The sequence below is a fragment of the Kogia breviceps genome, chromosome 3, assembly GCF_026419965.1.
Source record: "Kogia breviceps isolate mKogBre1 chromosome 3, mKogBre1 haplotype 1, whole genome shotgun sequence".
Classification (NCBI taxonomy): domain Eukaryota; kingdom Metazoa; phylum Chordata; class Mammalia; order Artiodactyla; family Physeteridae; genus Kogia; species Kogia breviceps.
Window position 1 is genome coordinate 23,552,321 of NC_081312.1, and position 16,037 is coordinate 23,568,357.

Here is a 16,037-nt window from a genome sequence, read left to right on the forward strand (position 1 = left end):
TATGGGAGAGAAAATGAGATCGAATAATAACAAATACACTAATAGCACAGAGGGTGGTAAAATGTGTATTCTGTATTTGGAGGAGAGGGAGGCCACTTTTCCTTAAACATGACATCCATTTCAAGTCCTATTTAACAGGTCATTTCAAGCTTTGCCTTGGCTGAAGATTTCTATATCCCTTTCTTCAATATTCACAGTCTCCATCCATCCTTATGGTTTGCTTTGATGTCCTTTTAAGATTTCCTAGTAGCCCAGGGATATCCTTTCAGCATTTCATTTGGACAGCTGTTTATTTCCCTCAGGATTTTTGGAACTGGACATGGAAGCCCAGGACAAGAACCTATTACAGAGAGATCCATTTCTCTTTGCTTCTCAAGTGTGGGGTTTCTATAAAAGAGCTTTGCTGTTTGCTCAAAACCACAAGAGATTACCTAAAAGGTGATTTTACTAACAAGGAAAATTTTGAAACCTATAACCCATAACAACATTAATTCAGTGCTTATCATACTGTTGATGATTTTTGGAACAGAACTGTCTTTGCCACATTGGTCATTATCAGATCTGTTGCGTTAACCTAAGCATTTCTTCCACTTCAGTTCATTTTTTTACGTTACTTGATCCTGTAGCAAGGTCACCATACACTATATTTGTCTCCTGGATAGCATATGGATCCAGCAACCCATTACCCTGAAGCCCCATATACCTATTAATAAAGAACTAGAGCCATTTAAGCCAGCACACCATATGGTGCCTAATTTACTCAGTAAATATATTGCTGTAAATACTCATAATTAGTACTCCTACTAATCATGCTGGTTTCTAGAAAAAAATCTTTGGAAGCAGTCACTTTTAAAATCAGGATCTTTGTTTTAAAGCATATTTTCCCTTTGTTACACTTAAAATATAACAAATATTTATTAAGAATATTTTATGCACTGGCTATTGGGTTAAATTCTGGGATTAAATAGATTTATAAAATCTGGATGCCACTGCTTTAAAAAAAAACATCTAGGGGCAACTCAAATCATCAGGATATTGTAATATTGCAAACATAAAAATTATAAATGTTGTATGGGTAAGTGTGCTGTGGTAGAGACTATTTCATTTGTATCAGTAACAATGATTTTTTTTTTAAAAAAATGACCAATTAAGAAGCATACATATTTGCCAGGTATGCCTTTTATACATCTTGTCATTCAACCTTTACAAAAACAGTCACAACACTATTGGGTAGATATTAGCACCTCGATCTTAAGATGAGGAAACTGAGGCATAGAAAGTAAATGGCTTTCACAAAGTCATACAAAAAGGGGCCAACCTAGAACTCACATAAAATTTCTGCTTAAATCTAATCCTCAGGTTCTTAATCATTATACCAAACTGTTCCCTTGTGTCAATTTTATCTTGCTAACCAGACTGTAAGCTTCTAAAAAGGCAAAGCCTAAAAACCATCCACTTTTTTCCCGATGACCCTTACTCTTCTTCTAGGCTGGTGCCCAAATAATATTTTCGAAACGTGTGTTTTGAGCAGTAAATGCACAGCTCATGTCTCTAAGGAAGAGTGAAATTTCCAGTGCTCAATACTTGCTTTGTGCAATTTATATGGCTCTCTTTTCACACGTTATGAAAATGGCATGTATCACTCCTGAACCAGCATGAGGGCTTACAAAGAACAGAATAGACTTGATAGAATAACCTTTTGATGTTCATGTATTGATTACTGATTATTATTACCAATGGTATATTGATTACTGAGTTATACCTATTTGCACATACATTGTTAAGTGGCTTAAAGCATTAAGTGGCTAAACCTGTTTTAAGAGAAGTAAGACAAACTAGGAAAAAACAGAAATGAGCATAGCTTTCAACTTTTGACATAATTGGACAGAATGAAGAACTTATTTTCTGAGATATAAGGTTGAGTTAGAAATAGACTTTTAACTTCTTTGCTGAGTTTTTTTTTTTCTTTAAATAAAACATACAAATGATACCTGGCTGGCAGGGTCTCCACAGACTATAACCTAGAAAGCTAAATATAGTTTTTGGTTTTGATTTTCTGAAAGTAATACTTAGTTCAATGCAAATACTTAATTTAATGTCTGGTCCTGGACATCCCTGAACATGTCACTGGGCTGCAGGTCCTCAGATCTGTAACTGTATGGCACTACAGTTGGCCCCTTGGAAGTGAATTACTCTACTTTCCATTTTTAATGCCCAGGTCAACTAAGTTTATATTTATTAATTTTATTAAATATATATTCAATTCGGGATATTTGATTTCTACTTGAAACCTATAATTTAATAATTTGTGAATAGAGTGGTCATAATTGGTGATAAGGGTACTTTGTGTTGCAAGTACAATGTCAGCTGAACCATTCCCTCACACATACATATACATGCACACCGACATGCTTTCTGTATACAACAGACTGTATAAAAACTCTCTTTTGTGGGTGGCACAAAGGCGCTGCATTTCTTAGCAGCTTGTAGACTCAAATCTGAAGATTCACAAAAGGAACCAGAATGCATCTTGCAGAGAAAATAACAGCATGAAAGTGAGTTGGGAAATGCCATTCTATTTATTTCAATACCTTGTTTCAATGTATTGTACATGACTCATGCTAAACATCAGGGCAGAAACTGTGCATAAGGCTTAGTCTACAATAGATATCAAATTGCAACAAACTGCACTTCTGGGGGTCCAGCTGAACACTAGTGAAGTAAAGCATCAGGTTTCCACTTTGAGGCTCAATTACACCTATCTTCAATATCTTATACATTTTGGTTCTCTCTACACATACCCAGATGGCATGTCTTTTCCAGAAATGCTTTTTCAGGTACTCTTGGCTCAAATTCCAGTTTTCATTTCACATTACACTGAGATTTAATTAGAAATAAATTTTTAAAACAGTTTTTGAAGTAAAAACGAGAAGATACTGGCAAAAAACTCATGGCTCTCCCTTGTTATTTCTCTACCTAGTTAGTTGTTTGTGAAACACCTAGAAACAGTAACAGATGTTTTAAAATGCTTACTTGAAAAAGCTAGTCCAAACTATTCACAGGGAGACAAACATCGGTGACAGAAAAGCCATACGTGAATAAAGAGAGCTTTTTAATAGTTATTTCTTTAAATGGAACAACTTCAGAAACCATCACTATCAAGCACTTTATCAAGCACAATTCAGTAGGCAAAGCACATTCTTTGTCTCTTTACCCTAACCAGAATGGCTCTCTCAAACCCAAGCCAAATGTTTATTAATGAACTCAAAAAAGGTAGGTAGGTAGGCAGGTAGGTAGATAGATAGAAACTTAGGTTGAGTCCAAAGAATAAGGAGACCCTCAGACAATGATTCATGTACAAATGACTTACTAAGGAAGCACTCCCAGGGAAACCAGTAAGGCAGGAGGGAGGCAGGGCAGGGAACAAGGGAGCCAAATAATCACAGAGGTAGTTGCAGTGTGATCCTGCAAGAGAAACCTGGCACCTGAGCAGCTTTCCAACGACGGGCAAGAGAGGAGTAGACGGAGGACAATTTTCCTAAAAGTGAAAAACACACCGGCTATTACCATAGAAAGCATGTTGAAGCTGGGAGATCCACAAAAATCCAAAGGGATTGGTGCAGAGCACCAGTATTATTTGGGTACAGATAGATATTTAGTCAAAACATTGCCAAGAAACATTTAAACCCCAAACCTAATTTTCCATAGGAGGACAGCATGATTCAATGAGGTCAAATGACCTCCTCAGGATCCCACAGATTAAATGTGGCAGACTAGGTGAGGACCCAGGTCTCCAAACTTCCAGGTCAGAGGACTTCCCATATTCTCTCCGCTGCCTGCAAAAGCTACGCATGCTCAAATCAGTCCTGAAATCTACCGAGATTCTCTCCTTCAGGATTATCTGTGTGGTTTGGCAGCCATTCCAAGATCAGTTTTGTGCTCTGAAGTGAGTCTTCTGTCCTGCTTTGTTCAGTAACTGCACCTTTCCTTTCCCCTTGTCCTGGTGATGGTTGGGCTCAGAACAACATGATGTTGCATCAGTTTGACATGATCGCATTGGTTTATCTGAGAAGACACTGAGGCAAAGACAATGCAAATTCAATTCTGAGAATATCTGGGTATTTAAACTGGAGGCTTAATGGCTTCTCAGATAAAGCTTTATTTTAGAAACCGCATTTCAGAATTAACAAGTGTATCCTCAATATTCCTAAAAGAGCCTGGGGAAATACTGTGAGAGCTATCCGTGCTATTCATCAGAATGAAAATTTAGTTTCTGAAGCTGGGACAAAGATATTTCTTGAAGTGTCACAATTCATCTAGAAGGTTGTTCCAGACAGTGAGAACCACATGCTCAAAAGCACTGAGGTGTAAAACACTATGGTGAATGGGAAGAACATGTAAGCTACTCAAGAGTTTTTGGAGCAAGAAAGGCAAAGGATACAGAGTAGAGATGTGAGTGGGGGCAGGATGGAGAGGTAAGAGACACGACCAACAGAGGTAGGCTAGAGACAGATTCTTAAGGGCTTTGCCTATTTTACTAATAAACAACATAGGTTGTTTTAATGGCGAAGAGAAACACTGAAAGATTTTACAAAGGAGGAGAAGCAATCAGGGCTGCTATTTAGAAAGTTTAATTGAGCAACTGTGTGTAGGATGCACAAAAGGGGTGCAAGAGAAAGTCAAGGGGAATTCTTGCAATAAAGGCTGGGAGGTAGGTAACAGATCAGGCTGAGGCCATTTCTGAATGGAAAGCAGAGAATACATTTTAAAGTATTTAGTCGGTAGAATAGAAGGGACTTAATCCAATCAGTAATTAACAGCAGTGGTTAAGAGTGGTACCTCCCATCCTCACTGTTGTGAAACAGAGTGCATTCACACCAAATTATACCGTCTTCCAATCTTTCTCTTCTCTAAGATGCTGCTTGTCCAATAAAACAAACAGTATAGGTGCCCTTTCCTAGGAGATGAAGATCACTTTTGCATAGACACTGTGCTTGACAAGATCTTGGCCACTCAAGACGTGGGGCTTTGCAAGATGGGAGAGAAAAGGGGAGGAAAAAGAGATCATTCCTAAAATAGAAACAAGCCAGGGATGTGCAGCTAGGTGAAGGGTCTGACATATTGACAAACAGCTCAGGAGTGTTCATAATTAGAAAATAGATCCTTGGACCTCCACACTGTAATGCTAGAGTTGGATTGCTCCTTTCAGTATGTCACTGTGGACTGCTGAAGTGAAACTGGGATGCATTCAAAGACCAGAAAGAAAAAGTGTCTTCGATAAATGAGAGAGAGAGACAGAGACAGAGAGGAATAATAGCAAGAGAGGAATAGAGAGAGGAGAACTATCAAAGAAAACAGAAAAGACAGAAAGAAGTATTTTTTATCAGTTTCAAATAAAGTCACAGAAATGGCCTTTTATTATAAAAGTCTTTCACTCCCTATGTGCTTATAATCTCAATAGTTTGACCTGGTTACAGGCACCTTTTGGAGCAGTCGCCTGCAATAGAAAAGCAGCACCTCTTTCTCTGAGTGATGTCATAGGTCACTTTTGACACACAGAGGTGGCGGTCAGAGATCATTCTGAACATTGAGCAGAAAAGTCCACAGCCTATTGCTTCTATCAGGGACAGTGCCTCTTCCTTTTTAATAGGACAATTAAATATATTTATCTCTTAGCATCTTATACAGTTGTCAATCAATAATTAAGGGAAAAAAAGAAGTGTTCACTGATAGGGCTAATATAAAGACAGGGCATCCTTTATTTGAAGGTTAAGAGTTTATTTGAAAGTAGCTTTAATTCCTGACTTGACTTTTCAAGTAAGACTCTGTCCCAAACATCTCTCACGTCCCAATCCACCAGCACCCCCGCCACACACACAAAGTTTTTTTCCTTCCTAGCACTCTCTGGCTTCTGCAAACTTTCTCCCCTTATCTCATCACGAGCCTCAAAGCAATTCCTTTTTGGGGAGCAAATTTCCTCCACCCTTCCTTCTGCCTCGACTTTTAATTCACCTGTCAATGGACATTCTTGCTTCATTACTTGCTGACAGCTCAAAATGCAAACCTGGTCCCCTGGCAAATTACTTCTAATCATTCCCTTCCTTAACATTATCGCTTCAGTGGACTGTCAGGGGCATTCAGCAGACTGTGGAAGATAGAAGCCTGCCGTGGCTCTGAGCACCATCATCTCTGGCCTTGAATCAGACAGAGTTTTACGGGACGTGCTACCGGATTCCTCCCTGAAGACTGGGTATGCCTTCCCCCACTGCTGGGAGTGTCGGCTGCTGACAGTTCGTAGTTCGGTCCCTCTGCAAACTGTCCTCAGTCATGCAATGCCCGGCTGGTTAGATGAGGATGCAGGGTACAGAGACTCAACTCCCTCTGCTCAACCTGGGACATCTGACAAGGACCAGCTTAACTCCAGAGTTAGCTGTGGGACTGCTGAGGGTTTATTTGTACCTGCATCTCAGTCCACATTATTCTTCTACCCATGCCTACTTCCCTCACTCCCATTCAGGAACTGTTTCACAGTGTGCTCCCCAGAAAACCCCCCTGCACACAATCTTCATTTCAGAGTCTCTTTCCTGGAAACTGGACCCAAGGCGGCAGTGAAAAGTTCTTCCTCTTCCTGCTTTGTGATTCATTTGCATGTGTTTCTCTTGAAGAGATTATACTCTTCTACCTGCATCACTGACATGACTTTTTATTTGTTACATGGATTGTTCATCTTAAAATGCCCAACAGGGGCTCCGGCCGTGGGCCTTTCTGCCAGCCTGGCTCAGTCTCCGAGGCCTGGTCATTAGTCACCAGATGACAGGCGCTCATTAAGAGATGGAGACCATGCAACCAGTTGTAAGGGGATTTACATTTTTGCTAAACTTCTTTGACTTCAGCTTGATTTTTTTTATAGAATTGGTCTCATTTTCCCAAATTGTGCACCTGTGCTCGTGGCGGCCACTGGGCAGAATCCCATCCTTTATTTTCTAATCTAGAATGAAGCGGGGCACATGTGGATACTGGATAGCCAGTGCCAGGGATTTCTCAGTGTCACATGTCACTTGTTTTGTTTCAGAAAATGTTATCGATTCTAGGTATTGCTGACTACAAATCTGGCCAGGAATTGAGTCATATTTGATCAGTGCTACATTACATTGATAACTCGTCCTCCAGTGTGCACACATATGGATTGGAGAAATTGTAAAATGCAGATTGCTGGGTGCAAATCCTCAGTGATCCTATTTCAGTAGGTCTGGGGTAAGGAGGAGACATCTGGAATTTCCTCAAGGACCCCAGGTGATCCTGGGCACCTCAGCCTCTGCATTCTAAAAAAACTGGACTCTATGTTCTTTGTTTTCTCTACAAAAGAACCATCGCAAATGTGATAATTGCAGGCCTATCTTGTTTTACTACACTTCACGTTATTGTACTTTGCAGATATTACGTTTTTACAAATTGAAGGTTTGTGCCAACCCTGTGACAAGGAAGTCTATTGGCGCCATCTTTCCAACAGCATTTGCTCACTTCATGTCTCTGTGTCACATTTTGGTAAATCTCCCAATATTTCAAACTTTTTTAGTGTTATTACATCGGTTATGGTGATCTGTGATCAGTGATCTTTGATGTTATTACTATGACTTGCTGAAGGCTCAGATGACAGCAGTTTTTAGCAATCAAGTATTTTTTAATTAAGATATGTACATTGTTTTCTTAGCTATAATGCTATTGCACACTTAATAGACTACAGCATAGTGCAAATGTAACTTTTATATGCACTGGAAAACCAAAAAATTTTTGTGACTTTCTTTATTTTGATAGTCCCTTTATTGAAGTGGTCTGGAACTGAACCCATGATGTCTCTGAGGTATATATCTAGTTGGTTTGAAGACTTCCAAACAAGGAGGGGCTATAAAATTTAGCTAGACTTTCGTAGACCAGGTATAATGAATAATAAACAGTAAGCATCCAAATGGACCAACATTATCTTGTACATAAAATGTTGCCATGTATTAAAAAGCTTATAATACCTAACCCTTCATACCCCTCCCTCCATTAATTTACCATATATTAGCTACTGTAAATATAGAAAATAGGCACTTCAAAATGGTGAGTTTTTTTTAATCCGGAGGATAAGTAAAAGAGAATGTGTTTCCCAATGCTACTTATCTCTGCATTTTTAAAAAAAATCAGTGTGATACTGGAGATAATATAAAGACCTACCCACACACTCAGATAAAGAGAATGATTGCAGTCAGGGGAATGAAAGGGAAAAAAGAAAAAAAAAAAAAAAAAAGAAAAAAAAACCCACCTCTGAATAGCATTGCACCGTGGAGGTTGCATTATTAGGTGCCAGGGGAACAGCCAATGGTTACAAGAAATATATGACTCTAAATTAAGATAAAAGTGAATGGCTAAAGGAGAATTATTCGAGCATCTATGAAACACATCTTCTGACAGTCCTCTCAACTTCAGCCCACAATTTTTGTTTTCAACATCTTATAGTTTGAAAACCCAGTCACCAGGATAGCATGTCTTTGCATCTCAGTAAAATGTGCCAAACACAAAGGACTCAGAAGCCCACTGGACAAAGCAGACTGACATTCAAAACCATGACAGAAAGACCTTATTTATGATCTTTAAATTTGTGTCCCTGAAGGAAAAGTTCACAGTATAGAACTTTCAATCTCATCATGAAACCCTTACTTCTGAGATCAGACAAGCAAACCTTTCAACACACTTTAGAATATTAAAGATATTCACCCAAACTATTAAATAATGTGTGTGATTGGAAAGTGGGGGTGGAAGAGATGAAATATCCTTCCGTATTAGTCTGTTTTGGATTTGGAATTTTCTTAGGAGTAGTACTCCAACACAATTTAGGAAATCTATTCAATAATGTAAGATGGAAACAAACACAGACACTTCTAATCAATTGAGACACGAATAATAGCACCTTACATTCTGTGATGAAGGTATGGGCACAGCACAGAGGGAGGAATTGGTTTCTCCTAGAGTTGGGGTGAAGGGCTATCGGGAAGTCTTCACAGAAGAGAAGACATTTGAACCTCGTGGATCAGTGGCAGTGGCTGGTCAAAGGTGAAATGGGAAAATATATGTAAACTGAAAAGGAGATCCTGAGCAAAAGTCTAGAAATATGAAAATACAATGAAATTTCAGGATACAGTGGTCGAATATGGCTAAGATGAGTTAAAGACACATATTTAGAAATGGTAGGTGCTATCTGCAAAACTAAGGAAAAGTTGATAGAGATCAGAAATTATACTAAAGGGACTCATTCTTTGGGGAATAATCAATCTTGTAATCATTGAGAACCATTGCTGGCTTATTTGCTTGGGAACGGTATGACCATATCTAATTCAGCAATGGTGACTCTGGCTGCATGCAAAGACCAGATTGGAGTGGGGAGGAGAGAAGCAAGGATACCATTAAGAAGCCACTGTCAGGTAAAGGCTGATGAAGTCTGTCCCTAGATCACTGAAGACAAACTAAGTGGAGGAATATTAAATCAACATAATTTAGTAATTGAATAGAAGTCTATTAACAGAAACTAAAGCTGCATAGCTCATTAAAATTTATTTTTCCTTTTTTTTCTTTTCATTTAGTATAGCTGGTTTATTTTAACCTTCTGAACAATTAAAGTCTTTAGTCTTGTTTCGCAAAGTTCTGTCAAGCCAGATCTCCTATACTGAGTGCTTGTAAAATTGATTTATTTAACTCAAATATAGGATTTTACATTTATTTCTTTTAAAGTTAATTTTGATGGCTTTTATTTCTTTATCTAGGTTGTCAATATCAGTTTTAATCTTGATCTAGCATCTATTGTTATTTGCAAATTCTATAAGTGAAAATTTTAATTTTTATTAATTGTCATATGACCGTGGTTAAATGTAGGACAGTTGTATTTATACAGAGACACTCTTTTAAATGGTTTCATTTTGGGTCAACATATAGTCAATAATCAATATTCTCCCTATATTATGTTATACATTTTTTATTTTAACAAACACTGACTATAGAATCATAAGAAAAATCTATGGAACATCACAGAGGACAGGTCTCTACTGAAGAATAGTTCTATAACAAATTTTCTTATAAAAAACTATGCACATTTGCAAATTAATGGCAGAGGGCTAGAGTCAGGCATTCTCTTCTCCGACTGCTACTCTTAAATAGGTATTTACCATCTGGTACCTCAGTTCCTTTGTTTGCAAAATAGAAAGATTTTTTAAAATGGATTCTTCTTTAGCTTACAGGTTGTGAATCAAGGCTAAAATCATCCGTTCAACTATGCTTTCAGCTTCTGTTCTGAGAAAGGGCGTGAGACCCAGAAGACCCGATCTGTAATTACTCTGAATACCACAATGAGGTCAGTGACTTCTGACCTGGCAGAGGGGGGACAGTGCAATTTGGTCATTTTTTGGAGAAAATAATATGTGTTTACAGATTAACAGTATTCTAAAAAATGATAGCAGCAGAATCCTATGGATTCCTGAAAAGATCAAGTATTGCATACATGTAAATAATCATAAATTAAAGAACAGCAGGGCAGAGATAAGCTAATTAATAATAAAAATTATTATAGCCATTTCTAGAGCAATCATTTAAAAGACTCACTATAAGTTTCAAACATCACAGACTCTTCTCAATGGATACAGTTATGTGGTACTTAGAGTACCTTCCCACTGCCATGAGCAGAGAATCCCGCATCAACCAACTGAACACAATCTCCTGTGATGAGTTCTTGATACTAAGGACATATAGGCAATAGAGGTGTTTTTTGTTTGTTTGTTTGTTTTTAAGCAACCAGAACAAATTTAGAAAGAGAAGGAAATTTGGGAAGATGTTTGACCTTTATACCAATAACTTCTCTCTTGTTTTCCACAGCTGCAGGCCAACCTTGGGTCTAGGCTGGTCACGTGGAAAGCCCAAAGGAAAGAATCCAGTGTGCAATTAGAGTTTGCACAAACAAACCTGTTACTTTTTCAGGCAAGTGAATCTCTCCTCAAGGAGCGGGAAGTCAACCGTGACACAGCAAAAGCATAACCTCTACTACCCATCATGTCTGAGGTGCCTCAGCATAGACTCTAGAACAGCAAAATTCTCACCAGCAACATACACCCCATCTTTAACGCATATGGTGGCTTCACAGATGTGGTCTTAAATGTCCAGATATAGGAATGTGGAATTTTTCTTCTCCTGTACTATTTATACTGTTGAGGTCAATTTCACTGAAAACCAAATTAGGGCTTATTTTTTAGCCATTAGGTAAAGAATTTTGAAAATAAATTTTTGGTGCATACTGATGGATCTTTTAAATGCAGTTAAATGATGTAAGTTCTACAACAAAAATTCGTCTACATCCTGGGAGATAAAATTTTAATATTGAAGAAAGTGCACTTATTTCTGACAAGAAGATAGTGATACAGAAATGAAGCACCTATGGTCTTCCCTGGTGGCACAGTGGTTGAGAGTCTGCCCGCCGATGCGGGGGACACAGGTACGTACCCCGGTCTGGGGGATCCCACATGCCGTGGAGCGGCTGGGCCCATGAGCCATGGCCGCTGAGCCTGCGCATCCGGAGCCTGTGCTCCGCAACGGGAGAGACCACAACGGTGAGAGGCCCCCGTACCAAAAAAAAAAAAAAAAAAGAAAGAAATGAAGAACCTATAGAAACCTAAATACATTATAGCCTTAATTTCTAATATCAAGATTTTAAAACTCTTTCTCTCTCCAAGGATATTGTGCACAGACAATTCTTCTTATGTGGCACTGAAGTCCCTTGGATCAAGAACTACCTGTCCTTCTAAGGAAAGACACTCAATTCTTTCACTCTAAATAGGGTAAGTGTTTTCTGGTTATCTTCCAGAGAGGATGATGGATCTACACTGATCAATCTGTAAGTCAATAACTAGAAGCTCTTGTGAAGAGGCCCATGCATCTGTAAACAGCTCAGGGTGTTAGTCTATGGCTCTTATAACTTGGCCGTCATAATGACAAGCTCATGCCTGGGAATTTCTGGGGCAATATCTATTGAACTACTCAGTTTAGTAATAATAGTTAAGATTTATAATAATGTATTATGTGCCAGGTACTATGCTGGGTGGTTTCTGTTTTATCTTTACAGGGTTCCTATAAAGAAATCCTGTTACTTATGTTTTATAGATGAGGAAACTAATGCTTAAACAGGTTAAATAATTTGGCCAAGATCACTGAGCAAAGAGTTCAAACACAGCAAACTCTCACTCCAGAGGCAACACCTAAATCATGACTCCATCCTGTTGCTTTGTCAGATACATGGCAGACAAAGGAGCCCTACTGTTACATAGAAAAAAGAGGTTGTCTTATCTATAGAGGGATCAAACCCATTTCCCTGGACCAGCACCATCCTCAAATAAAATTCTCAAAAAAAAAGAAATTACAACAAAGGAAAAACAGCATCTGGCATCTCAGATACACCAAAAGAACTCATCTCTCTTTGCCTAACTTTGAAGGAAAAAAAATATCAAATTCTGTGATTTCATGTCACCTCTAACTAGGTTGCATATGGTATTTAAAATACTTGCCAGAGGGAGTATGACTGGTGGGGACTCTGCAATGCACAGCCCTAATTTAATTTAACACCGGGAACATCTTCCTAGAGATCACTAAAACCACTTTTCTCATAAGACTTTGTTTAATAGTCCAACCATCTATAAAAAGTAAAATTAATTGACAAAGATAATGTGCTGCATTTAGAGTATTCTCTTCAAGAACACATCTGCCCACTCCCTTTACCCCTTCCTTGTTAATTCCCACTATATTTCTTTTTATACAGGATTTTACAGATCTGTTTCAAACTCAAAACGAAGCAGATTTTCAGGTCTTGAATTCATACTACAGAAACCTATTTTGTGATTCTAATCCTCAGTCTTGCTTATTTCTCATTTTCCACATTTTGTGCCACTAAGAGAAAAGGAACAGCACACTTCTAACTCTTGTGCCCAAGTTGATTTTGTGTGCACGCTGAAAAAAACAAAATCTGAGTTACCCAAATAAGGCTTAGAAGTAGCATTCCCTAAAATGCTAGACAACTTTACATTTTCTGTCTGGCTCTTAAAGGAGCCTGCTCAAATACTCAAAAACTGGGTTGATTATTTGAAATCAGACTTTAATCAAGGTTAAATGTGGAGGTAAAGGAGAGAGTAAAGACAAAGATATATTCTCATCACCAGATGTGAAAGCAATACCCCATAACCAGAGTCAGGTGCTTAGAGGACATCGATCATAATACTTATTACATTGGTAAGTATTACACAGACATCCATGCCACCAACACACACACACACACACACACACACACACACACACACACACACACATACACACACACACACTCAAAGGATCCTTGAGTAGAGAGCTCTATCTTAACTTTTCTTTCCAGCTCCAGCACTCAGCACAGTGGCTGGCTCCTCAGAATTTAGCAATTCCTTGAACAGATTGGCTGCTTTGAAACTGCAACAACTTTTGCTGTTGTTGTTGCTGTTTTTTTAATCACCACTGATACACATGTATGTTTCAAGAAGCACACGTTAGGTTTGTTTTATTTGTTTGTTTCTCTTCTAAGGACACCGAGACGGAATGGGTAGAATAAAATTTAAAACTGAAAGTGCCAGTAAGGTTCATCTTAATATAAAAAGGACAAACCTCCTGAGGAAAGTTTAAAAAAAAATCCGAGTGAATTATTCTGATATTTCCTTTCGAAACATTCAGTGGCTGACTGAGTTTCTTCCTTTCATCTAGTATCCTTGAGACCCAGATAGACTTTCACAGTTTCCTGAGACTTTTCTCAGCCCTTCTGGTAGCTTTGGCAAAGGCTGTTGGTATCTCCCCTCCAGTCAATGGAAACACATCACTTAAAAAGCAGGTCAGTAGGATTGCCAGTGTCTGCTTCTATCTGACATGATTCCCAATTCTTGCCATTTCTTTCAAATCTTTTATGGAAGGAGGAAAAATGATCAAAGGGTAGCAGGAAACTCCAAACTCCAAAACTCACAATAAACAGAAATGCTCAGTGTCACCTTAAACATTTGGGGGGAAATCCAAAAGAACAAAGGAAAACAGAAGCAGGCAAAAGAATAAACCATCCAGGGAAGAATCCTTACTATCAGCTGAGAAGTTAAAACAAAAACAAAAACAAAACCTCCACTAGTATGGAGCAAAGATTTTTTTATAACACTTCTCAGGGTAGGACAGTTATTCCGATATGTTACCCATGTCTTATCTTTTATCTCCTGCCTCCAGAAGCTTCAAACCCCAGAAACTCCTCACCCCCAATAGTCACCATCCCTTCCTCAACACCTACATACTAGTCACTCAGATTCCTTTGAAAATTTATTAACAGTGACATGTGGAAAACACAAAGCCGTTTCCATTCCATTAAATAAACACACTATGTTAACCTTCAGTACAAGAAGTGGCTGTTCATTTTTATAGGTGGCTGTAAACAGACTTGGAGCTTCACAAAGCCAAGATCAATAGAGTGTTGGCAAACAGTAATAATCTCATGCACACTCTATCGACAGCTGCTCAGAAAATATAGCTTGATTCTGATGGGCCCGATTACTGGGCCCTTGGCCAGCCTTTTGACGTCCTCTGAGTGAATGTCAAAATGTCAAGAAAGTGCCTCTATGGGAGTGAATTCTACAGCAGTCTCCTGACGAACCAAATTGGCCAGGCTCTGATATCTGGTAATGCAGACCGGTGGAAGGGAAGCCAAATCTCCAGCGAGAGGGCTGCTCGAGACGGGATGGTGATGCCATATGGCTGTGCGGATGTCACAGGGGGTTGTCGGTGCTACCGTCAACTATGTCTCCTGTAATCACTGTGCTCATATTAATGATGGAGTGGGAGCAGGGATGAATATATTACAGACGATGGTTATTTCTGCCTCTCCTGCCAGGCAGAGATTAGATTTCACAGTGGAAAGCACTGGTATTCACTATAGACCACCCCTCAATGCCTGCTCTTGATCTAACCTTCCTATGTGAGTCTATTCTTTTCTCTCCTTCTCTCCCTCTCCTCCAACCCCTCACCCTTTCGTTTCTGCCTCATCTTTGCATTCTTCCTCTACAGAGCACACAAATGACTGCAAAGACACAAACAGCCTAGGAGTGATGAAAGAGCTCTAGATTTGGAATAGAGGCCTGGGGTCTAGTGTCAGCTTTGCCTCTAACTTGCTGTGTGACTCTAGACAAGCATTTGTCTATCTTAGCGCCTACCTATTCTGGTCTATAAAATGGATTGAGGCATGATCCATAGGATCTCAAAATAGTCTTTCTGTTTTAAAATTAAACTAGAGTGTGGGTACAGAAGACCCGGATTCGTGTCATGGTTCATCTGTTTACTAGTTGGGTGGTTTTCTATTTACTTTTCTGATATCTCATTTCCTTATTTATAAAAATGAGTATCATAATCTCTAGTCCATAAGATTATTAGGACGATTAAAGGAGGTAATATAAAAGCACCAAAGCTCTTTAGAAAGAAGAGTTAATTCTTATGATGAATCTAAGACTGATAGAAAAATATACATGGAAGAGATTATCAACATAGACACATTCCAAGCAATCTTTGCAAGGCTCTGACTCAGGAACTGGAGATTTTCCAAGGACCCAACCTGTCTCTCCTAATAGCTAAAAACATACACAAATAAGTTTGGGGTTTGGGGGTCACTTAAAAAAGAAAATATTACAAACTAGTTTTATTGAATAATTTTCATATACCAGGCATTGAGCTAGCACTTTGTATAATTTAGCTTTTTAATGCTCTCAACAACCCTAAGAAGTAGGTTAAATTTTGTGTTCTACTTTATAGAAATCAATCGTAGAGGGGTTTAAAAAATTCCAGTGGTCCAGCAACTTTGACTTGTACCCAAGTGTGACAACTGTCTGTGAGCTTATTAACCCCTAAGCTATGCAGCCTCCATTATTTACAAACTCTCATACAAGACTTGGGATGTTTCAAAAAACAACTTGCTGGGCTTC

At 38.7% G+C, this 16,037-nt stretch overlaps 1 protein-coding gene across 33 annotated transcripts in view; it reads right to left on the minus strand.

Moving 5' to 3' along the window:
• The window catches only part of NRXN3 (neurexin 3), a 1,710,573-nt gene that overhangs the window by 416,376 nt on the left and 1,278,160 nt on the right, over positions 1–16,037 (minus strand). The gene's annotated exons all lie outside the window — the stretch shown is intronic.